Source organism: Aphelocoma coerulescens, chromosome 7, assembly GCF_041296385.1.
Source record: "Aphelocoma coerulescens isolate FSJ_1873_10779 chromosome 7, UR_Acoe_1.0, whole genome shotgun sequence".
Classification (NCBI taxonomy): domain Eukaryota; kingdom Metazoa; phylum Chordata; class Aves; order Passeriformes; family Corvidae; genus Aphelocoma; species Aphelocoma coerulescens.
In genome coordinates this window covers 35327579-35353464 of record NC_091021.1, presented here as the reverse complement: position 1 = coordinate 35353464, position 25886 = coordinate 35327579, and the positions used below count along the sequence as shown (strand labels likewise).

Genomic DNA, 25886 nt, shown 5'->3' with positions numbered 1-25886 from the left:
ACTGAATTTTAATGTGGATATTTTGTTTTTCTTTTTTTTTTTTAATTATGTGTTTTTTATTGACCAAATTATATATCACAGAATCATTTAAGTTTGAAAAGCCTGCTAAGATTGAGTCCAGCACTACTGTGTTCACCACTAACCCATGTCCCCAGGTGTTGTATCTACATGTCTTCTAAATATCTCCTGGGATGGTGGCCCCACCACTGCCCAGGACAGCCTGTTCCAGTGCCTGATCACTCCTTTGAGGAAGAAATTTTTCCCAATATCCAATCTAAACCTTCCCTGGTGCAACTTGAGGCCATTTCCTATTGCTCTTGGAGAAGGGACAGACCCCATCTGGCTGTACTCTCCTGCCAGGGAGTTGCAGAGAGTTGGAAGGTCCCTCCTGAGCCTCCTTTTCCCCAGGCTGAGCCCTCCCAGCTCTGTCAGCTGCTCCTCAGGGGACTTGTGCTCCAGACCCATCCCCAGCTCTGTCCCCTTCTCTGGACTCGCTCCAACCCCTCAAAGTCTGTCTTGTCCTGAGGGGCACAAAACTGAGCACAAGATTCAAGATGAGGCCTCAGCTGATCAATGCAAGTTCTTGATTGGATTTGGGAATCTTTGGCTTGGATAGCTGTTTTTCTCCTCCCAGTGCAGAGCAGAAGGAGCTGTTGACATCCCCCACGTGAAGAGCGAGGGCAGGGATGAGACACTTGGCACGAGGCGCGTGAGGGCCGTGAGTCAGCACAGATGACTGCTTGTCAGACCCTCATGACTCAAAGGATCTGTAGATTTCTGAACTCCTTCATCTTCTGTTCCGTTTCTCTTTGTTTCAGTGGTGATTTCTACAGTCTTAACTCCTCTCTTGGAGTCATAAGCCATGACTTCTGTGTGCTGTAGCTGTATTTGCTCATTTGCCAACTCACAAAGCCACTGGCTGCCACTGGTTTTGTTCTCTCTCGTGAAGTGATATCTTGGAGACAAAATGCTGTGTCTGTGAGGACAGAGTTTTCACTTACTGTGCTGTTACAAATAGCACAAAACTTCTACTTTCCTCTTCTTTTCAGTTATCTACATCCTACTGTAAATGTTTATTATTCTCCTTACATGGGCAGCTGAATACCTGATTTAATTAAAGATGACTTCAAATTTATATTAATTATCAGTCTACATAGTTAAATCAAGCGTATGGATAAAAGCAACTATGGATAAGGGGTTACTTATGCTACATAAATCCTTACTAAATATGAAATTCTTTCTTTGCAGATATATAAGATAGCACAGAGTAATGATTTTAAGTAATTTCCATCCATTTATCTCAGTGTTTGAAAGTCTTGGAATTAGAAATGTGCCTCTAGTCTGGGCAAAAATTGTCTTTATAAAGCAGTTATGATACCGTGAGATACCCTGTGTGTTTAGTTTACACATTAACTCATAACTACAGAAACCAATACATAGAATTCAACCTCTTGTGAGAGTTCAAATATTGAATTTAAAAAAAAACCAAAAAAAAACCAAAGCCCAATACAAAACCATCTAATTTTCCCATGAAAGCAACTTCTTCATTAAGGTACAATATGTCTTGTCTTGGCAGGGTCAGAGACATTATTTGAAGATGTTGTGACTATAAGTTTTATAAAAGATAATCACTTTTGAAATCCCTTGTTATAGATAATGAACTGGGCAGAAAATAAATTTAAAACCCCAACTGTGAGAAGGCTCCTCACAATTAAAATTACATCAGATATTTTATGTTACTTTGGCTGCATGTGGCAGATTGTTTCTTGTTGCCAAGAGCGGTATTAAAGTTTTAAAATCAGTTCTGCAGCCTCAAATATCATATTCCATCTTCTGAGTCCATGGTAGAAATGGGGTACCAGCAGTGCTTTGAAGGAAAGTTAACAGAAAAATCTTCACAATCTTATATGTGATTTTGACAAGCCACATACTCTATTGTACCATAATGTTTTTATTTAAACACCTATTTATCCAGAGAGATTCCGAAATTTGTGTCAATTCCTCTTCTTTAAAATAAAATTGAATTCAAAAGCCGTGGAATAAGGTTTTGTTCAGGATAACTGCTCACTGTGGAGAAGATTCGCTCCAAAAAGACACTTAGGAGAGCAGGAAGGATCTTCAAGTCACTGATGTACAACACTGACAGGAATTTTGAAGACGTCCCACAGTTTTCTACAATTGGTTCTTAGGGCTGAGGACAGCCCAGGATTAGAGCTGCTCAAAAAATGCTGGTCTTGAAGTAAATTGGAAGCAGTGATGTAAAAGGATGTACCACATTTGGCTGCCTTGTCTCTTGCTTAAAATTCTAACTGTTCAAAGAAAATTCTAATTGTTCAAAGAAAAAGCACTTTGTAAAAACTTAGTTGAGAAAGACACAGGTGAAAAAATAAACACAGAAGGAGCAGCTTTGATGGTTTTTTTGGTAACAGTTGTCAAATAGGAGCATCAGTAATTGAGTTTCCAGTAAATGGGTGTGTATGTTTTACTGTTAATGTAGTAACTTCCTGTGAACCTTGAATTTGTGTTGTGCAAGTATATCTGCATTTGGAAATACCCTCCATTCATAGTTAGTAAACCTCATAAACTCTGTATGTAAAGTTGTACCTTAATTTACCTTAGCTTGGAGAGAATGCTTCTCTAAGAGAATGTTTCCTTCAGAAGAAGGAAATGTGCATCATGAAATAATGTTCATTCATAATTTTTGCTAACTAACACTAGTATATTGCTTTTGATAATGACAATAGTGGAAATAACCAGTTTATAGATTCTTGGTTACATTCTCCAGTTTGAAATTTAGTAGAGCAGGAGCCTGAGGTGAGGCAGGCAGAGTTTTCATTAAGCACAGATTCACAGATGCCATGTGAATGGTGAAATGTCTCTGCTGGTTCTGACAGAGGCCTTTAATGCTTTCTCACAATGCTTCTCTAGTGTGAACCCAGAGCTCGTGATTGATTCATCCCCTTGTCTCCTGCTGGGGGACATCACAAGGAGTCTCTTACCTCTTCCCAACCCTTCTGACCTAAGGGCACCTTCACTGGAGGGCCTGGAGCTGGATTCCCTGTGAACTGCACAGGGATTGCAGAAACACTGTCCAGTTTCCTTCCGGTGTGTGTGACTCAGCGTGGCCAAATCAGAAATGGCTTTCCCAGGTGATTTGACAGCCAAAGAAATCTGGATCCCAAATGAATCTCTCTCCTTTTTTCCAGCCTGTCTGCCCCTGGGCACAGGCTGTTTGCTGGAGATTCAGGGAAAGCAGCAGTAATCTGTCCACCTGGCCATGGAATGTGCCTTGGTACCCTCACCAATCCTGATCCCCACCCACTATCCCTAGGGAAGTGCCAAGTGCCCAGCCACCCTCCCCTAGGGCTGGGACAGGGCTGCCTGCAGCTCTGGGGGGCTCCCCCATGGCCCTGGCTCGGCTTCTGCAGCTCAGCTCTTTTCCTGTTCCTCAGCCATCTGTTCTGAGACAATTACTCACAGAGACAGTTGGATATTCTGCTGCCTGAGCCGACTCTCTCGAGCTGCTCACATCCTCTTTGCCCTCCAAGCAGCATCCCAGGATGAATGTTTGGAACATCGGGATGTTGTATTACCATAATTGCAGCCAGTAATTTTGACTATTTTTCACCAACTGGCAAGGCTAGGAATTATGATATCTTTTGAAGGGAAGAAAAGACACCATCCATCTTTTATATTCTTAGCATTCTTGCACTGATGTAAAATACACTGAGATTATTTTGAAGAAGAACACTTTTAAATTCCTTTTCCCGAAGTTCACTTGATAACACTGCCAGAAGTGGCTGGCTGTTAAAGGGAGAGTGAAGAGGAGTAAACAAGATAAAAAGCTACTTTTCTTTATTTGCATTAGACATTTCAGAAAGTGCAGCAGCTGGGAAGGATTCAGTGGGAGAAGCAAGTGCTACTTCAAAGGCGTCACAACATGCAGCTCAATTTGGCTTTTTTTTTTTTTTTTTTTTAATTTTTTCAATAGAGGTGATAGAAATTGTGGGCCTTGGAACCCGCTGTCTTCTTCCACTGGTGTTGATAGTTGAGACTTATTACCATTTAGAGTTGTTTTGTAGACAGAATAAGTCACAAAGCTTCTATAAAACAGGACTTTTTGGGGCTGAAGCTCACCTTCATTATTAAGTCAAGTTGCCTTGCAAAACATGATGCTTGTAGCAAGCCAAAGTACAAATGACTTAATCACATGGATAAGGGAATCACTTCCAATCTTCTGCTTTCACAAGTGGTGCACAAAGTTTCTCTCAAAAACAAAACAATTTGAGTAATACTTTCTGGAGTGTTTTTCAGTGTCCCATCCTATGTTCCCAAACAAAGAAATCTAATTAGCAAGCTTCCCTACTACGATTTTGAGTTAGAGAATATGCTTACAATTGCAGGATGCTTGTGTCCTGAAGGAATCTTGTATTTTAAAAGCAAGTTGTCACATAGACAGGAGCATATCAGACTAGACTATTAAGGTTTAAAATGTTAATTAACAGATTCCTTCTTGTCACTCATTAAATTTAGGATATATGTAAATATGTTTATATAGTTTAGGTCACAGATCTCAAGTTTTCTGTTTGATATCAAAGTATGAAGACCCTCTAGCAATCTAGGGTTTATAGTAATGCAGGTACCACGATTCCCATGCTTCACAGATCTTTTTTTTTTTTTTTAAGTGAATTTTCTCTATTTTAGAAGAAAAAACCTTTTTCACTCCTGACATTCTATCACAGATGCTTTAACACAGATACTAAGCAAGTTATTACTAGCAAGTCAGAAAATTAGTTTGGTTTTGTTACATGTAAGGTGCCTTCAAGTGCTGATGCAGCTGCATTGGGAATCAAATTAAACCTTTTGGTTTTATACAACCTTCCTGACACTGAGCACTGGGCTGCTTTATTTCTGTTCTTCCTTGAAAGGTCTGCAGAGTCAAACTTCTCCTGGAGGAGTGCCTGGCACTGCCAGGGGCTGTAGGTACTGTAGGGAACTTCACGTGCTTGGGGTGCTTCATGGTATGAAAAGTCCTACCTTCAGGTCACAAAAAGAGGAGTAAAATGCCCAAACCCCAAACTTTCTGATTCTCTGTTCCCTGTTACCATAGTCTTCAAATTCTAACATCTAGGATCAATGTTGATCAACTTTCAACGTTCTGTTGTTACTTTCTTTTTATATTTTACTGGAAAATACAAGGAATTTGTTTTCTTTGTGAAGTGTTTTAATCCCTTCACATTTGATTCTCCTGTATTTAACCCAGAGCATGATGAGAATAGTTTGTGTTTCATCCTGGGAGCACACAAATCGTTTGAGACAGGGTACATTCATCCCCTTAAGCATTCCTTTTCACCCCTAGAGCCAGCAGGCCATAGAGGTTAATCAGGAGTTCCTCAAGGATGTCATTGGTGCTCTGTGGGTGCAAGGTGTGGAGCTGGGAGGTCAGAGGAGGGAGCAGGGCAGTACATCCTGCTTTTCTGCCCCACTGATAGGGGCTCCTGCTTTGCTTGGGGATGCCCTGTGCTGGTGGGAGTTTTCTAATTGGCACAAATTTTGTGTTAGGATTTTTACTTAATGGTCTGTGCTTAGAGGCATCACCATTACAGAAGTCATCGATTCCCCTGGAATGGTTTGTCCTGCTGCCTCCAAGAGACAAGATCTGACAAAGCTGGGATTTTCCAGCTTACTAGGGAGTGTTCAGCTGCCAGAGGTTTCTGTCCTTCCTCTTGGAGTTTGTGCCTCGAAGGAGGTGAAAGCATCTTACACTTGAGCACTGTGCATCCAAGGATAGATTTCCCTAAAGGACTGTTGTAAGCTGCCAGAGTTCAGCACAGACCCAAGGTTCCAACGCAAGAAATCAAGGAGGTTCAAGTTGTTTTCCTAAAAAATTTCCACCCCTTTGGTCTCTGTGTAGCTAATGATATACAATGTATAAATTATGGTTCAACATTAAAGTGAGCTGAACCCTTCAGACTTCCAAATGTTCTTTGCAGTGTTAAAAATCTCAAAGCCTTTTTAATGTGAAATTATAGGGGGAATTTTATCAGTCAGAACCCTTTCTAAGGGATAAACAAAAGAGACTCTCAAAAGTCCCTAAACTTCCTCAAAACTCCCAGAACCAAACACTTCAGGAAAAGGGGACTGAGATAAGTGATTACAGCTGGGGTGGTATCCCAAAGGGAGCAATCACAGCATCCTTATCCTCCCCCTTCCATCCTGGACTGTGCAGTTTCTGAGGCAGTCTCCTGGGCTGGAACAACAGTTTCTCTGATCTAATGCAGCCACAAATATGTGACATTTATATGTATGTTCATAAATATCTACAATTATCTGCACAGCACAACAGTGGAAGTAAATACAGATACCTATTACTCTTGATGTGACTCTTGATAGGATATTCACAGGACAATTGAAAATCTTATGATGCTTTTTAGTGTCTGCAAAGCTTATTTTAGCAACTGTAAAACACCTGTATTTCAGGAAATAGTCCTCTGAGCCATTGTTTTCCATGTAATTGCACTAATCATTTCTTGATGACTTTAATTTTCATAAATGCTGTGATGACAATGCCCTAAAATCTGCAAAATGGACTAATACACAGAGTGTTGCCCTTAGCTTTAAAAAGGAAACAAAGTGCAGAACTTTCTTTGCCTTGTTGTGGATGAAAAAATATGTGTAAGAAATTTTCCATCTGTTCTTTAGGTCCTGAGGAAGCAGATTTCAAGTGCAGCCTGAATTTCATCAGCTGCATTGGCACCAACAAATGCATCCACTTGTCCCAGCTCTGCAACGGGGTCTACGACTGCTCCGATGGGTACGACGAAGGAGTTCATTGCAGGGGTGAGTGAAAATTGCTTTAACCTCAAATCTTGCACTGTATTTTCTGTTTTGGGTTCAAAGAGAACCAGAATTTACTCCTTGGGAATACACATAGGTATATATGTGTGTGTACATATGTAAAACAACAGAAAGCGAGCTGATAGAAGCATATCAGAAGCATTTTTAATATGTGTTTCAAGTTAATTTTAGAAAGTATTTTGTGTGAATAAAAATCAAGTAAAAAAGCACCCAGAGACTTTTAGGGTTTTCCTTTATTAGTTAATAGGCTTATATGATGGAAACTCTTACATGAAAAGAAGGATGAGGAAACTCTTCAGTGAGAAAAACTTGGGCACACGCTGTTTGCCAGGATGGTTTTTTTCCTTATAACTTCTGTTTAAAAGAAAAAAAAAAGAAAGAAAACCACTGAAAAATGTGTCAAATTTGTTATGAGCATTATTTTGCATAGAGGACTTTGTTTCAGGAGGATTTCATGGAAATAATCTACTGTTTAAGAGTGTTGTCACCAAATTCTGACAATGAGAAATCTTAAACAGAAGTTGGTGAAGGTCAATTATTTAATATCTCAGCTCTAGTACTCAGATGGCTGATTGAGGTCTGCCTTGGGGATAGTCATAGGGCCAAATCTTGGGTGCCTTGAGTCAATTATTTTTAATCAGTAGATTTCCAGATGAATGATTGTTGATGATGCTCAACAGATCTCATGTTCCAAACCAGAAACTCAGAGAAAGGTCCTGGGACTTCCGCTGCAATCCAATATGACAATATACAGTGAAAGATACAATTAATGGTAGAGTTCAGGAAGTTAAATTAGAATTTAAAATTTCATGTGGCCGTATTTTCAGAGCTGTCAGAGTAAAATCTGAGACCATGCCAAAAATAAGCCACATGGAAAAAAAAAAAAAGAAAAAAAAAATGCCATCTGGAATTAATCATTATAATACTGCTGACTTCACAAAACTACAAATAGTTATTTTTATATAACCAAATGAGGATACTAGCTGTTATAAAAGACATGAAAATTCTTATTCACAGTGATAGGAATAATTTCTTTTCTTGGAGGCTCAACTGTTTTATAGTCCTTGTTCAATGAGCATTACACAAAATCAAAATTTGTGTCAGCATATTGGTTTTAGCACTGGGCCCAGCATCCAAAAAAACCCCAGAAGTCAAACTGGCCAAAGCACTATTTGGCCTATACTGAAACTTTCTGAAGATGCAGGTGAGTGTTCTTAGGAGAACAGTATTGATTCATTAAGTTATGTTTAAATGTATATTCTGCAATTTTTCGTGTTTTTCTGTAAATTATTCTGGATGAAATGACAGAGGATTAAAAACTTCCAGTGCTGAATAATTATCATATTATAACTGTCATCTATTTTTATTGTATATCAAGTCTTTAAATGACAAGATTAATGGAAGCAGAATATATATATATATATATATATATATATATATATATATATATATAAAAAGTGAAATCCTATGTTAGTGGAAATGAAATATTTTTGCTTTTCATATGTAGCATTGTGTGCATGTGTCCTGGACTTTGGAATGTGATAGCACATGAAATACTCAATCTTTATTCATGTCCTTTTAATTTATGCTCAAATACACCTTGTGAGATTTGTATTGATTTCCACTCTTTTCTTTATTATCATACATGAATATGAAAACTGCCCAGTGGAAAAATTAATGTCTGCTTTAATAAATCACCATAAAATTTGGGAAAACATTCTAAACAAACATTTTTTCTAGACCACACAGAACACCTACATAATGAAGTCTCACAGTACCTCCTCATCTAGTAAATTGATTTTTGTGGCAATTGGCATATTTTTACTTGCTATTGAGGGCAGTACTTGAAATTATCAGTGGACATATTTCTGTCAACAGAGCCAAAGAGTATAGAAAACCATAATTTGATGTGATGATCCTGTAGTTTGTTGCTAACAACTGCCACTAAAGTGTCATTATGCTACATTCCTATGCATGAAATATTTGGTATTAATGCTTTATAGTTGTAATTACTGTCTCTCTCTCTATATATATAAATATCTATATATCAGAAAAATGTTTGGGTAACTTTTGAGCCATTCTTTACTTTCTGAGTCTTGAACATACAAGTCATATGTTGAACTCATTTATGTGGCCAAAAGTTGCAAAGTTACCTCAGAAATCCAGCCAAATCATTAGCTTTTCCTTTATATCACTCATAAGAGTGGCATTATGGCATTATGAATTCTGCTCTAATTAACAGTGTTCATGTGGAAGTTGTGATCAAGGAAGGCAACAGCACTTTTCAATATTCAGTTGCAAACAGCCCAGTTGGTCACAGAGCTATGGTAAAATAATCTATTGCTGGGAATACTGATAGGGCTGTGTAAATAAGTCACAGTCCAAGCACCAGGAAAATAAGTTATGATATGAAATATGGGGGTGTCACAAGGGCAAAGCCCATTTCAGTGCACAGGTAACTCCAAAGGGGTGAAACCTTAAGAACTGATGGAGTGTAAGTATCCAGTAAGTGGAAGTATTCTAATTTCTTTCTCTAAATTTAACATTCTCACATTAATTCATTATTAACGATCTTTTAGAGATGTATTCAGGCCTGCACCTTTCCCTGGCAAGGGGAAATGCAGTCATATCTCCAGTGTGAAATGGTAATGTATGGGGAATTTCAAGGAAATAGTAGTAAATACAATGACACTCCTGTATTATCATCTTTTATTTCAGGCACATATGCATTTTTGCTGGTGAATGTAATGCATAAATTCAGGGGAGGTTGTGGCAATATGAAATAAAAAATGTTTTATTGTGTATGGTTGTTTCACATTATGTGTTCCAATGTCCTTCAGAGGAGAAGGGGGTGCATAATTCACTGGATTTGAACCTCAGAGCATATAATAGTGATAAGACATCTGTATTTGGTCCTTTTGGATTCCTTTTCATTTTTTGACTAATTGAGGAATGAATGCTTTAGAGAGGCTGACTAAGCAAGGAATCAAAATATATATTAATCCCTCCTATAAAGCTTTTACTGGGGCTGTTCAGCTTTCTGCTAACTCCAATAATTCCACCACGATCCAGCCCTGCTGAATGGGGGAGCTCACTCCCATCAGCTCCTGGGAGAGTTGATAAGGCTCAGATAAAAATTACCAGTGCCAAAACTAGAGCCAGGCTTGAGTAGTTCTAGTAGAAGACTGCTCCAGACCTGCTCTTAACAATTAATCTCCTTCCTTGGACACACTTCTCCAGGCTTCTTTTGAGAGCCAGGCCTTCATTTCAGCTGCATTTGCAGCCACTTTTACAGCTCAGCCGAGCGATCAGGTGAGAACTCTCCTGCCCTAGGGGAGCTGCCAAATTATTGCAAACTGAACTATTTAGCTCCAAGTCTTTCCTTCACAGGGTTCATCCCAGTATGGGGCTGGGGTTGGCTCTGGCTCTGGCTTTGGTCAGTTAAAGCTGGGGTTGTGTGGCTGCAGCTTTTCCCAGTCTGATTTTGAGGTATTTTGAAGATTAAATTACCTCTTATTTTTTTTTTCCCCCTGAAAGTTTTCGGAATGGTTCAGGCAAATATCCATCATGGGTTAGTTGGAGTTACCTGGCCTTGAGTATGTAAAGCATTAGATATAATTATTAAGATAATTTCTAGAAAATTAAACTTACATTCCCATGAATCTCAGTAAAGGTTTTTTTATAGGGTGTAGAGGTGAGCTGTGCAGTTTTATAAATCAGTGCTTTATATATATGTATATGGCAAAAAATTGAACATGGTGTGCCAAATTTGGGGTTTAGTCTGTCTCTGAGTTAGAGCTATAGGAAACTAAAACTTGTACAGAATATGGAGATCTCCTTTTTTAATTAACTAACTTTAGTTATTATTTAGTAGCTCCTGGAATATCTGTGATAAAATTTTAGATATTCCAGCCAAAAAATGCTAGAAGAATACTGCAAAAAATATCACTGCAAATAGAATCCTTCTATGTCTTCAGATTTTTGGATCTTTATTAGCTGTGATCTGAACCGTAATCTTTAAAGTCTCTAATCAATAAAATATTCAAAGGCAAACTCTGGATCATTTACTATTAAAGAACTGCAGAACACACATTGAGAAATTTTGGCCAAAAGTTGTTCTGTTTTAGCAGCCTACAAGCAGAGTATTATTTTTTCTGTTTAGGCTTTTTGAATGAATTGTCATTGTAAGTTGAAGATAAATGCTGCTATTACTGAATCATGTTTTCTTCTGGTCTTTCGAAAGCTGGAACACTGGGAAATTTTAAATAGTGTTTTCCAGAGAGGAAAATACAAATTTCAGAATTTAAGGAAAATTCAGACCTTTTAAGAATGAGGCAAAGTTATAAAACTGAAAGATATGGACCTACATTTAGATCCTAATCTTGCTTTTTTTTTTCTAATGATGTTGTGAAACAAGGTAACAAAAACCCCTAAAAAGAGTTATAAATGTTCCTCCCTTTTCTCATGAGACTTTTTCTGGAAGTAATGCACACCTACAAGAGAATTCCCTGTGAAGTCATTTGATTTATTCTGACAAGCTTTAAATCACTCATCCTTTAAGGCTGTGATGTACAAAGTGTCACATGAGGTTGCTGAATCTGTGAACCCCCCAGAAATCTCCCAGAGCTCCTGATGTACCAGTGGGGCTGCTGAAAACCATCCTGTAACATTTGGAATGATTCCCACTGCAACCATTCTGCATTCTGCATCAAGGTTTTCACTTGGGTTATGAGGTAGGGAAGAGAACGAAGTGTGGACATTACAATAAAACAATCAGGTGGTTTTGCTTTGGAACAGAGCTGCTAGGAAAGATCTCTTTTTGTCTGGGTGAAGGCTGAATTTACATTGTTTAGTGTTATGATATCTCCTCATTTCACCATCCAAACATCCAATTTCTTGTATATTACTCTCTTTGCTATCTTCTTGCCTTAATAGTGCATGATGTGGCTCTTTGAAATTAGTCAAGGTCATTTAGTCTATTCTACTGTCAAGACAAAGAACTCATGGGCTTGGTGATTTAATAACTTTCCATCACAAAATCCTTTTGCAGCAAAGCAAATTAGAGGAGGCTGGTTGGGGAATGAGCAGTGGAAGACATTTGAGTGATGTGATTTCATCCTGTGTTGATGGGCTGCTGCTGAAGAGGTTTTTTAGGCTAGAATTAACAAATGAACGCTGTTGTGAAGGCATCAGCACTGTCTCTGTGGCAAATTAAGTGTAGGATTTAAATGTTTGGCCACATAAGATGATAATGTGTGATAGCACATCATTAACTGGTGCATGGTTTGTAGAGAGTGTTGTGATCTTGTCCATTGAAGGAGCAATGTATGTTGGGTCTGCTCCCAGTCAGTATTTCCATTTCAGCTGCAGTATCCATCTTCCTGAGAGAAAATGCTGGATACTGTTCTTTACTGTCAAAATCAAGTGTTGGTCAGGTCTGGCCTCCCTGAATACAAATTTTGGTCAGGTTTTTAGCACACAAGTTTAAATACACACTCTTTCTTCAGGTCACAGAAACCATTCTTGCAATAGCAAAGGCAGTTTTGGGTGGTTAACCCATTGAGTTCTTTGTAATGAGAGAGAGGAGTGAAGATTATAACTCAAATATTTGAGGATTTCTATGATCCTGTTGCCCAGTAAAACGCACAAAGTGTAGCAGAGATGTTAATCTGTCGTATTTGAGACAAGATGATGGGTGTTGGGAGGGCCAGTCAGTGGTAGTTAACTGGTTCATGTACAGGGCTGCAGAAACCTGAGGAAAGCAGTACAGTCAGAGACACAGGGGATGGGATGGGATGGGATGATCTGAGAAATCTTCAGATTCTACATCCCAGGGATTTAGGTTAAATGCTATTTAGTTGTCTGCTGTTGTTGTTGCCTGCTGTTACTGTTTTGAAGCTGCCCTCTGATGAGGAAACAAACCTTTAAATTCGTACTATGAGCATGTCCTTTTCAGTTTTACTCAATCCACTTTGTGTGGATTAATGTGTAGAGTTACCTGTTAATTTTTCCCTGTTAATAAACTAATAAACTAATAAAACTCCTTAGGGAGTTTATCTTATGTAAGAAATGCAACAAGCTTTTTGTATGAATAAATCACAAAGGATTTTTATAAAGATAAATACTCAGGGTATAATCTCTCTATCAGGAATTCCAGACATATTCACATGTCAAAAACCCTGACTCTCCTAAACTCAGCCTGCAAGCAGGAATTGTAACTGCTGCCTGGCTGCCATTAGTCCAATCACAGAGTAAATCTTAACTGCATTTTCAATATACAGGCATCAGAGACAGTTTTCACCCAGGAGAGACTGGGGCCTGACACCAAATGCTTGTGAAGCACTGGTAACCTTGAGGCATAGGGAGAACGACAGCACAGGGTCTGTCTTCAGCTATCACCACCAATATTTGGGAAGATGGGATAGCTTAGACATCCTAAAATCTTATTTAGAAGGAATAATGGTTTTTTTTCAGTTTCCTTTTGGCCATTTTTTATGTCTTTTTTTTTTTCCTTCCAGGATATACAGAAACTATTGCATTTAGACCTATAGTGTGAGAATTTAATTACTATGTCTTGCATTAACTAATAGTAAAATTATATCCGCTGAAGAAAAACACATCTGAGGCATCTGCCCATCAATAAAACATGTCATTAAATTTTCATGTCCTCTTTTTGCAGTGACATTATTTGCCTATTCATTGCTTCATTCAACAGTGTTAAAATAATTGGGCAACCTGGTGTTTGAAGTGGGAAAAAAAAATTAGGTGACAGGCATGTGTGCTGAAAAACGTGATTTTGGTCCTCCTAGAGCAATTTATAATGTCAGCCTAAATTTACAGAATGGTATCAAATTGGAGACAGAGAAGAAGAAAGAAAAGAGCAGATTCTGGGGCTAGCATCACATAATTTGTCAGAAGTGCAGTTGTCAGGTTTTTGCCCTGGGAGCCCTCAGCCAACCTACATTATGAGAATGGTTTCGAGTTCTTCCACTCCTTGCCTGAGGGGATTTGACTTCCCAGCTCCTGATCTTCCCAAGGTGAATAAACAAATAAGGAAACTACATCTGTTCTGTGAAGGGGCTGCTTTTGCTCCTCTGAGCTCTTTTTTTCCCTGAGCCATAAACAGTTAAACATTTATTGCAGCAAATACTTGAAGCTCCAGGAGTGTTCATTTGCATTCTCATGGCAAAGAGTGAGTTCTGGTCTCTTACTTGTTCCCACCTCAGCAATTAGCTGTGTGTTGTTAATCAAAGGGGTAAAATCTGGGAGCTGGGGTAGGAGCATTCCCACCTGGAATGCATATGCCTCTGCACAACATCCACCTGCCTGACCACCTGCACGCAGAACACAACAGATTCTGCCTTTTCACACACTGCAGTGCATAGCTGAAATGAGGAGAACTCACAATTTTTTTTCTTCCAGACAAGGGCTTTACTTCCTTACCGTTCCCCACTTCTTGCGTTTTTCAATTTTAAGCTCATGGAACTGTATAATCAAAAAGCCCAAGTCGTTCTCAAACTGTGTAATATAGTTTAAAAATTAAAATTTGCCATCATTTCTGAGACTATGATAAACAAGTCAAGATGTCACCAGCAATTTTAAGTGAGATTGATACTACTCGGTGGTGTGAAGAAGTTTGCTTTGACACATTGAGAAATGACTCTTACTCTTCCACTCGGAAGCAAGAACATGCACAGAGCGTACAAAAACTGATTTTCAGAATTCATTATACCCTCTCAGATTCCAGTCATCTTTTCTCCACAAAAATCTAGGAAAGTGTAACTTAATCTTTAACTCACTGCAGTAATGCCTGTAATTTGAGTTATATGTCAAATGTACAGATTGAAATCCTGTGAGATGATGCGGAATAAGTTAAAAATTGTGGGGAAAAGGGGAAAACAGAATACCTGGAAGTGAAAACAGAAACTGGGGAAACACAGAGCCCAGTCAATAGCAAGGTTCAGTATAATCCTTCATGTGAGGGATTGTCAAGCAGACCTACTTTAAATCAGGATTCTCTGGAACTACGTGCATCAAAGAATAGGAACGTGTTCCCAGTGCATTGACTCAGATCAGAAAATAAGAGTTTTCCAGGAGACTCCATAGCCCAAAAATATTTTATCTATTGTGAAAATGGGTGTGTTGAAAGCATTGTTCCTGTGCATGGGTGATAGGATATAAGCTGTGTGCAAGAAGGAAAAAAAATACAAAATAGTTATGATGAGACCTGAGTCCTACTGGAATGAATGGCAGCATTTCCTTGGGTTTGGGCTTCTGGGCTGGGAATATCTGAACAAAAAAAAAAAAAGTGCCTAATTTTTTTTGGTTTTTTAATATCTTCTATTTAGGTTCTCTAAGCATTTACATGTGGAAAAAAAAAGAAAATTTTTTTTTTTAAAGAAACTCTAGGAAACTGCTACATCTGGAGAACAGTGAGCCATGTTTCAGGCTCGGGATGAGACCATGACCCACTCTCTGCAAATGAATGATGTTTTCTGGCATTCAGCTGTTGAAATAGGCTGTTGTTGTTGCATTGGCTGTGGCCTGAGTGTCTCTTTGTAGGGGTGGGATACCCTGGTAGAACAAAGGCTTTGAAATCAAACTTTCTGAGGCTTCATTTAGCATCTTTCTGAAATAACTTCTGGCTATCTAGACCTTCTTTAAATCCATTAACATGTAGCAAAGTATCAAAAGTGCTGTCTGGAAGATAAGGTGTCTTGTACATGGGATGGATTATTGGAATAAAACACCACTGTCCATCTTCTCAAAGGAAGTGTTGGCCACTAGGATTAAAAACAAGGAGAAATTAGCATCAGTCCAGATTATGATTCCAAAAAGAGGTTTATCTCATGCACAGTTACACTTTTCTGACTTTTCAGCTTGGTTTTCACACTCCTGTGGGATTCCACAGCAGCTGATGTCATATTCCCACAGCAAGATCAGTAAGGGAGAAGATTTCTGTGTTTTGCAATAAAAAAATCATTCATAGTAACTTAAGCCCCAAACACATTTCTTAGCCCCACTATGCAGAAGGTCATAATCCTCACTCATTAAGAACTAAATACAGTCTTTTAAACAAATGCCCTGTTTAATTACCAGCAGGCAATTCAGCACAATTAGTTGCTGTCTAAGGTACTTTTTATTTTCTAATGGTCTTGCATATTTCATAACCACTTTCAAAACCATGCATCAGATGGAGGACCTGCTACTTGTTTAATTGGCTTTTTCCCTCTCTTAATGATGTGCACCTCCTAGAACTTTAGCAGGGATTATTGCAGTTTACAAATAAAAAAGAAAACAATAGTTCACAATTCTGAAGTAGCAGAATTTGATCGTCTTTTAGCAAATTGAGCTTTTTTTTAATCCACTTCAAGACAATGAAGCAGAATTGCATGAAACATTTATGTGCAGGTAGCTTTTAGGTTTCTACATGAAAGATGTGAATATAATTTTACATTCTCAGACTAATGGCACACAGAGGCATCAGGAGGACAAAAAAGAATGGGAGTAAGTTCTCCTCTGCACAACATTACATAAGGTGAGCACAGTTACATTAAAACAAAACTGTTCAGACATTCTGAGGACTCTCATTTAAGGAACATGGTAACTAAAAACACTTCTGTGAGGCACAATTGTTCTGCTTTCTGCTATGAGCTGACACTTATAATGCGTGCTAAAAAAAAAATCAGTGAATTACCCATAAATTTAAGTGGACACGGTTTGGGGCCCGTACTTCTGTTTTGTGGTAAAAGTGAATGTCCTATGTGCAAAAAAGCCATCAAGTGAGCCCTTCAGGAAAACCTGGGAATGCATCTTGCCCTTCCTGTAGGAGCTGGATGCTTTGATTCTTAGTGAAGAGAAAAAAAACCCAAACAAGCCCAAACCAAATCTGATGCTGGCCACAGTGTCTGTTATTAAAGGATAAAGCACTGTGCTCTTCAAACTGCAATTTCTCTCTCTTGAGCTTAATGGGAAAAAAAAAAAAGAAAAAAGCTTTAAATAGCAGTGTGGCTATTACTGACATGGTGTGGGTTACAGTTCAGCTGCAGGAAAATGGGGATCATGGATGGTCCCTCTCTGACTGAAAAGGTTACTGGGTCCTACACACGTGTCCTGTTTAGGTTTCCAAAGGAGAACCAGATGAAAGGCAAAAAATATGCCCTTACATGATCCTCATGAAGAATCAGCTTTTCTGCTGTTTGAAAACTTTTAGTTAGGAGTCCACTAATATGTGCCAGATTTCTTGATGTTGTCTTGAAACTGTAGAAAAGACATGAATTGTTGCAGTTCAAAAACGATTGCATTTTTGGGATACAAATTTCATGTTAAATGCAGAAATTTGCAATCTCACGATTTACGTTTCTTAAAAAGCCCATTCATTACTTGTAATAAAAAATTTGTTCTGTCAGTCCAGGCATTTTTCCCTTCTGATGCCAAAGGTGCCTAGAGCTGAGAGGAGCCATTTGGAAAGTGTCTCAGGTTTTCTAAGACTCACCACAGAGTCAGAGAGAGCCCTTGCTGTATATAAAGGATATATGTACTCCCTATGATACATCCCTAAGGATGTACCTAAATCATATCACGATCCCAGCACACAGGTGGAGAGGGAAGCTGGGCAGGATGTGAAGGCACACAGAGCTGGACAGGAATTGGGTGGTTGTAGACAGCAGCTCTGAAAACATTCCTGTGCATCCTGAGAGCAGGAACCAGAGTGCTTGGAAAGGATTTATCCCTCCAGTCCTGGCATATGGGAAATCAGTCTGTTGGTCCTATAGCACCGCTGTTGGTGTTCACCAAAGGACCCAGGATGCTCTTTTCAATCTATGGATTGTGAATAAAAGTAGGAATTGCTGTTGGCTTGTGTTAGCACGAGTTAGAATCATCCCCCAAGTAAAAGTAATGGGAGTGAAATACAATTCTTGTTAACGGGTGCATCTGCAGGCCTTTGCTTCTGACTTCAGCTGCAAAAGTGCTGCTCACATCAGTCTTTTTCCCCTAATGAAGGCACAGCTGTGCATTTAGGGATTGACAAAGAGTGTGATTAGGAATTCCAGACTTCCAAAATAGTTTATCTGCCTTCAGTAAGAGTTGTTGTTAGTGACTTATTCTTGGTGAAATTTGTTACTGTCTTGTGCTGAGGACATTTCTGGTGGTAGAAGCACAGAAAAGCTGTGGCAGTTTAGTAAATCTTTGCATTGTCCAGAGTTTATATGGTGCTTCATTTGATTTTGGGATCTGGATGAGCAAGTGAGACTCTGTTAAATCTGAAAACGTTAGTTCAAACAGAAATTAATTGGGGTTTCTTTGGTTTTGGTTGGAGGTTTTTTGCCATTTCTTGTCTCACCCCTGGTAGTGGTGTTTGCCTCAAGGAGAGGTGGACTCAGCCATCCTGTGCTGATTCTGGGCACAGAACCTACTGTGCAGTGATCTTCTTCAGCTGTAATTCATGTTCTATCCTGAATTTCTGCTCAGGAGCTCCTTCCCTGCGTGGAAGAATTATAAATGGAGACAATAATCTGTTTGGACTATGTAAAATATGTCCGAGGTTTCCAAGGAGCTGACAGTGCTGAGGTTCAGCACTGTGAGTTCTGCTGGCAGGTAGCTTGGAAATGTTGATTATAGTGCTAAACATCGCTTGTGCTCGCATCTGGATGTTAAAGAGGACATTTTTTAGGGGGAAAAATGTGTGGGGGAAAAACATAACATGATAATTGATTTTGGTCTTTTTTAATAGGTATTAGCCAAGAAATTGTGGGGGTTTTAATGCAAACTAATCTAGATGGTGTTGAATCTTGCTGCACATAGAAGGCTAGAATATTTGTAAATTAAAAAGTCAAAGGCGAATTTTAAAAACAACTTGACATTAGCTCTTTAGCAAAACACCACAGACTCTGCCTGTTCTAAATAAAAATGTGGGTTTTGTTGTTTTCCCATGCTGATGTGTTTTTCGAAGAGAGTTGCAGAAATCTCTGCTAAATCCATGCTAAATTCATGGTGTTTACTTTAGGAAAAGTCAGACAATGTATTATAGAATTAGAGTTTAAGATTTTTAAAAGAAATTATTTTATCCATTGTGACAAAGATTTAAAGTAATCACTGGAAATTAAGAACAAAGATAACATGATTTTTAAAACAAATAATTTAGAATATGAAGAGTCCCTACATTTGGATGAGAGGTGTCGTGAGTGATAATATCATGGGAACTCTTCTGTGTTACTGGAAAAGCACAGATAATTGATGAAATTGGGAAAACAGAACAGTTGATCAAGAACCTTCTGGATGTGGAGGGGGTGAAGGTGGTGCTGAGCTGCAGGGGACCTCTGGATCCAGGCAGGAAAATGCCCAAGGGAGAAGGAGAGTACTGAGTTTCCCGAAATCACTGAGTTCAAATAGGGAATTTTCTTCCTGGGGCATCGTTATTCTTCCTGGGTGTTCTCCTCTTGTTTGCTCTGGACAGATTTTCCAGTGGGCAGGAAATAACCTGGAGCTGATGGATGGTAGGGCTGGTCAGAACCTTTGAAAGCACATCTAATGTTGCCTGGAATAAACAGCCAGGCCATTGTAAAGCAGCTTGAAAATTGTTTTTACCTCAATCCATATATGCTTTTTTAAAAAACAGATGTGTGTCACCAGCTGCAGTGTGATTTACTTTTAGAATGTTGTGCTAAAACTTCTCTAGTCTCCTCAAAGAGTTATCTAAATATGGATGTTTTCAAGGAAAAAAAGATGATCAATCCAAAACACTGCAGGAGAAAGCCTTTATAACTGTTCTGAAGTTAATTAGAATTCATAGCATTAATTCACATTTCTTGTCAAATATGCTTTAAAAAATACATTTGTGTTAAAAATTGTGGGTGCTTGATTCCTTTAAACTTGGGAGGTGTTCTGGAAAATTTGGAAAGGCCTGATTGGTCTGTGTGAAATGGAGTCCTTGGCACATGAGGCAGTTGCCTCCTGTACTGGCCATGGTATTGGCTGTAATTTTCTTAATTCCCTTCCTTTTTCCCTGGGCTGAGTGCTCAAGGATTGGAAATTTTCTTTGACAGAGAAATACCTGACTTGATAGAGGGGATCTGGTGTGTAGTTTGAACTCCTGGGTACTAAGGTAATAATGATTACCTTGTAATAATTATGGCTAATCACTCCAGAGACAATTATCACACACTTAAGTGTGTGCATAAGGGAAAACCCGTGGTTGTTCCGTGGATCAATGAGCCTGTAAGGTACCTTAGGATGGAATACAAACAACCTGGCTGTTCAGAACACTCAACAGGCCCTTCAGTGACAAAATACCAAGAGTAGGGAAAATGCTGCTTCCTGTGCTTCAGTGAAAAACAAAATAGTTTCCAAAACGTTTGATTGATCTGCAAAATGAAAGCAAATTCAAGGGGGAAAACAGAGCACAGACTGCACAAAAATTTTATCAGCGGTCAGCACTTCAGTAAGAAGAAGCACAAGTTAAGGAAGAGATTTTAAAAGAATGTTTTAAATGTTTGCTTTTTCTCCTTGCTATAGCAGTTTGTGTAATAAGAATCAATGGCTATTTGCCTTTTAAGTCCCTGTAATCTCTCGGTGGAATGAAAATTTGAGAATATGTTTCCCTGGCACAGTCAAATGCTTTGTGGATTTATATCGATGAAGATCTGTAGGCTGTTTGCAGTGGTGATATGTGCTTTTAATCCATCCATCTTTCAACGGTGACAAAAAGTGGCTGTTCTCGTTTTAATCATAAAGTTAACTTCAAAAATGAGATGTCAGTAAGAAAAAGAAAGTGATTTTCATCTTTTAATATCACTACAGACCCGTTTTTTATTGATAGGTGCCAGAAAAGGTTGCAGTCATTCCTCATGGCTTTAAAGCAACGAGGACTTTACTCTGAGCACATTAAATCTGCACCAGTGGCTTTAAGAAAGCGTGGCTCTTGTGCCTCACAGCCAGGAAATTATCAAGTCCATAAGTACAGGATTTAGGTATTTTAATCATCACCAGGAGTACCCAAATCTATTAATCATTTTGTTGTTGTTTGACTAATGTTCTGTCGTTTGGCTTGGTTTGCCAACGCATTCATTTGTTGCTTGTTTTTTTGTCATTGAGTTATAATTTCATTATTCTCTGACCTTCTTTGTCCTCTGCTCGTGCAATTGCAGTGTAAGGGTGGTTGATGCCATTTGGATAGAATAAAGAAACAATCCAAACTTTTGTTTTCCAGTGAAGCTGCATGGAGCATAAATCCCAGTTAGGTTCAGCTGATTTTCTGCTGGGGTTGCAGCGTGACTGCTGGCAAAGAACCAAACACAATGAGACAGTCCAACCTGGAGGGTGCCTGGGTAGGCAAGGAGCATGGTGACCTAGACATCTCCATCAAAAATTCACATAAACTGCAGGTTGAGGACTGTTGAAATTGTAGTCTGGATTGTTTTAAAACTGATAAGCCAGATAGGTTGTAAATATGCATTTTTAAAAATTTCTATTATTGCCTCAGAAGTTTTTCACAGCAAAATTAATTGGCTTCTGTTTAACTGCAAAATACCTGCAACACCTTTCCTCTTCTAATTGGTGCTATAGATTGAAAATTCAAGATTACTTTTATTTGAGAGCACTTCAAAACTAATACTATAGAATAGGGTGAGGGGGAACTTTTTATGCCCTACATGGGGAAAAGCTGATGTAACATTTTGAAAACAGGAATTTAATGCACTTCAAGGTGTTTGAATTCCAATATTCTGAATAGTTCATGGTTACTCTGGTGCATTGATATAATTTTCCCCCACTATTCATATTTTGCACTACTGTGAAGCCAGACATACTCCAAAGTCAGCTCAGAGGCTTCCACTTCAGCCAGAAATTAAATATCCTGAGCATTCATATATTGTCATGTGTATCTAAACTCAGACCAAACTACTCAATCTTTCTACCCACAACTAATATTCCGATAATGACAATTAATAAGATAATGGATCTAACACTTGTGTGATAAACTTTACTTTGGCATAATGGAACTGTGTAGTGAAAAAGAAAGAATGAAATATCAAAACCTTTCACCTCTGAGGGATTTTGTATCATTTATATTGGACTCAGAGGAGTGATGAGGAGATGAGAGAGACTGTCTTTCCCTGCCCTGATAGCCTCCAAGATAACACATTTTTACGATTACAGAACTCACCTGTTCACCAAGGTTAATAGTGGTTTTAAAGAGTGGCTTCTCTTTGGTGTGTGTCCTGTACTCCAGCAGGATAATAACCTGTTAATAAATGGTTCTGCCTGCTAGCTCTCTCTGGGCTTAAAGGCTTAAACAGAGCCTCCATCCCCAACAGGAACAGGGAGTTTGTGCCTCTCTTACACTGTGTTCTCACTAATGGCCAGGGCACTGACTCCATGCCTTAAAACCTCCCACAGCTCCTCACCTTAGATTTGGATTCAGCTCTGGCCCTCTCATGGAGGATGATCATTATCGTTGTTACTTAACTGCCTTCTCCATCTGTGCATCAACTGCGGGGAGATCCTCCCAAACAAAAACAAATCTGGTGGCTGCATGGAAATTTCAAGCAGCTGTGGCCTACATAGATAGGGTTTTATGTGTGCTGCTGCTGAGTGCTCTGCAAAATACACCACCACTGAGCCCATCTCCTCGGCTCAGGGTGCAGGGGGAATGGGATCTGTTACAGAGAAAATTAACTGCACAATGAAAGAAGAATATTTGCTTTCAGCAGCTCTTCTTTTATCTTCTTTCCAGGCCTTGTTTTTGCTTTTTCTCACTCATGTTGTGGCAGAAATATGAATGCTGATGTGCCAATGCAGATCCCCAAGTAAGGAGTCTAGGAACACTTCAGTTCTTCATACAGTGGCAGCTTGAGTCTGATTCAATGCATGTTACACAGTTTGGTTCCTAAAAGGGGTGTACAGGGTGTTCTGTACAGCATGGAGGGCAGTTTGGTACCTTGCATCAATGGCCTTGGTTGTTGAAAGGGCACCAAGATGTGCCTGTTCCTCAATGGCAGTGGGCTAAAGGGGAGATGCTAAATGTGAGATGCCAGGTGGGTGAGGGGAAATGGAGAGGGGTGGCCATGCCAGAGGCCTTGGAGTATCCAAGAGCTGGGCCTGGCACTGCTCTGTTTCCCTCACAAGGACTCTGAGTGTGTCCAAAACAGAACGCGAGCTCCATGGCTCAGGTTAGGGTAGCACTTGGTTCCTCTGGTGTTTTATCCCAAAGTCCAGGTGTGCTGCTTTCATTATCTTAACAATAAAGGCCTTGTTCTGCAAGACCTACACAGGCTGAACTTCTTTAGCTGCCCTATTTTACTTTATACTGAGTTACCACTATTAGAAGCACCAAGGCTGCTGTAACAAATTCCCTGCCTTCCATCCTGGATGGATGCATTTCAGTTTGAGGATGGCTCTTGGATAGCTCGGAATTACTTTATGATCCTTTTGCATGGAAGATTATTACTGTTCAGCACTGACCTGAATATTTTTCTTATGTGTTAATACAACTGCTTGGCACTTTGAAGCAAAATCGAGGAATAAAAGCATAACCTCCCACACCAAGGAGCTGTAGTATGAAGTGGTTTTAAGAAACAGTTGTGAAATCCTAATGTCCTGCTCATACCTTTTGATGTTTGGGAGGCTGATAGATCGCTCCTGTGCCCAGCCATAGGATCTGTGTGACATGGGAGCTGCTGTTCTCCTCCTGGCAGGCCTTGGCACACATAGGAGGGAGGAGGGCTCAGCACAGAGGACTCTCAGGTTGCTGCACCTTCCCTTCAATGATTTCTGAACAGTCTCTTCTGTCCTCATGCTTTTTTCCCAAAACACATTTAAATCTTATGCTTGGAAATCAAATAGAAAAGAAATTACTTTCATTATGTTGGTTTCATTTGTTTTCTGACTTAGTCTAATGCTCAGGATTATTCTAGCCAAAATAAATTACACATTAGAAGCAGTGCAACAAAGGTATGTATAGTTTCAATGGAAAGAAGTTGATATCAGCAAAAGTGCATAAATATGAGAGAAGCCCAACTGTGCATATTAGGGATAAATAAAAATGAAAGTAGGCCATTTTTACACAGTTTTTAAACAAAATTGTTATTCATTACTGCACTGTCTGTGCTTTTGTCCCTTCTTCTTCATTTTCCACCTGCTCCTTGGTATTGATTTGGGGAAGAATAATAATAATATCCCACAAAATAGGGATTTGTAGCTTGTGATAGCAATTCACATGCTTACCTAAGGAAACTGCACCCTTCTAGAGTCCAACTACCCCAGCCCAGAGGTGGAAACAGACCTTCTTGATCTTGCACCCCATTGAGGTGCATAGTAAAGGTAGTGGAGAGCAGCCAAGTCATCAAAAACAGCCACCATCCACTCTGCTGCTGTATTTCCTGACTTTTTTATTCTTTTTTTTTAAGGCAATGCTCACAAATTATCAAATGTATTGTTGTAAACATCAGCGCATTATTGCCGTGGATAAGCTGTACTGAAAAATCTATATTTCATGGAGCCTAAATTGTGCTGAATATCCAGAGATACTCAGTAGCTACTTCAACCCTTCCTGCTGGGTTTTTTTATGTACTTCAGGGAAGTCATTTGGGATGCTTGAGTCACCAAAATTTAAGGTGACATGACAACCCATAAAAGCATTTCAGTCTCCCAGCGACACTGACACGCCATAAGAAAAGCAGTTAAACAACTGAGAATCTCCGTGTTGATTTTGTCAATCTTCCTCACTGTTTGCTTCCATAAAAAGAACTCCACAATTCCATATTTCGCACTCTTTGCCCCTGAATGACCAACACAGTTGTGCTGTTGGCTGTGGAGCAGTGGAACCAGCAGGAAGCTGCCGTCTGTCCTGAGCAGGAGGGGTGACCTTGGGGGTGACCCCTCCAGCAAAAAGGAGAGAACAAATGGAGAATGTGCTGCTCTAATATTCCACGCTGCACAAAATTGCAATCTGTTTTAATGACGTGCCATTTTCCTTGGGACCACCCCAACACTTACTCCTCATAGCAGATATACTTCCTTTAAGGCCGAGCTGCAGGGTCTTTTCTGTTACAAGTTCTGACAGTTTTTACTACAAAGCCAGAACTCTAGAAGGGAAATCACACCTGCTGCAGTTTTCCTTCTATGTGTAAAATTTTGCAATCTGCTGCTCGTGCTAAGGGAAACTCCTGGGAGCAAGGGCACAGGATTGAAGTGCACTATCAAGAGGACTCCTTGGAACATGCCCGTGTTCTTGAACAGAGAACTATTCTGTTACCAGAGTATCTGTGCTGGGTTTGTTTTATAAAAAGAGGAGGTTTTTCAGGTCCATGACCTCTAGTCTTGAGCTGGACATGATCCAGGGGTTGCTTTCACACTTCCAGGCAGTGCCTACTGGGTACCAACTGTCCAGACATTCTGATCTGGAGTTTCTTGGCCATCCTGCCAAACCATGCTTCTTCACAAGGCAAAACACCTTGTAAAACATTGTGGTTTGTGTTTTCCACTTGGTTGCAAAGCAGATTTACCTACTTAGATCACAAGCAAATGCCAGTCTGTCTCCTGACCATCCATTTGATGTGTTTCATGTCCTGCTCAGAAGTGACATGCTTTAGCCAGGAATTCATGCATGTTCAGAAGTAAATCTTGTACATGGAACTGGTTTTAAGAGGAGGTTTTAGGTTTTTTCCACAGCACTGCCCAGCCCCACTTAGGCAAGTTTTCTGGCCATGATAATCAATTTCTGACAGTGGAAGCTGACAAGAGCCAGCAATAGCAGTAAATTAATGTAAGGAAGGCAGCAAATATGTATTTAACATAGATTTCATATTAAAAATCAGACTGAGTTTATGCACTTTGGTTGTGGATCAAAGGCTGAGACACCTACCATAATCTTCATTTAAATTCTATCTTCATTCCTGTTGGTGTGTAATGAATAAATACTACACAGGACAGTAAGCAAAAAAAAAAAATCCTACATAAAAATGTTCCATTTTAACTTATTGGGTTTTTGATTAGGGGTTATTTTTCGGTTTGTTGTTGTTATTTTTTGT

General features: G+C 39.3%; 1 protein-coding gene across 1 annotated transcript in view; it reads left to right on the top strand.

Annotated features, from left to right (window-relative positions):
• LRP1B (LDL receptor related protein 1B) overlaps positions 1-25886 on the top strand; it is a 515105-nt gene that overhangs the window by 125619 nt on the left and 363600 nt on the right. Inside the window, exon 3 of the mRNA XM_069021267.1 lies at positions 6703-6840. The gene's annotated coding sequence lies outside the window, so the exon portion shown is untranslated. The remainder of the gene's footprint in view (positions 1-6702; positions 6841-25886) is intronic.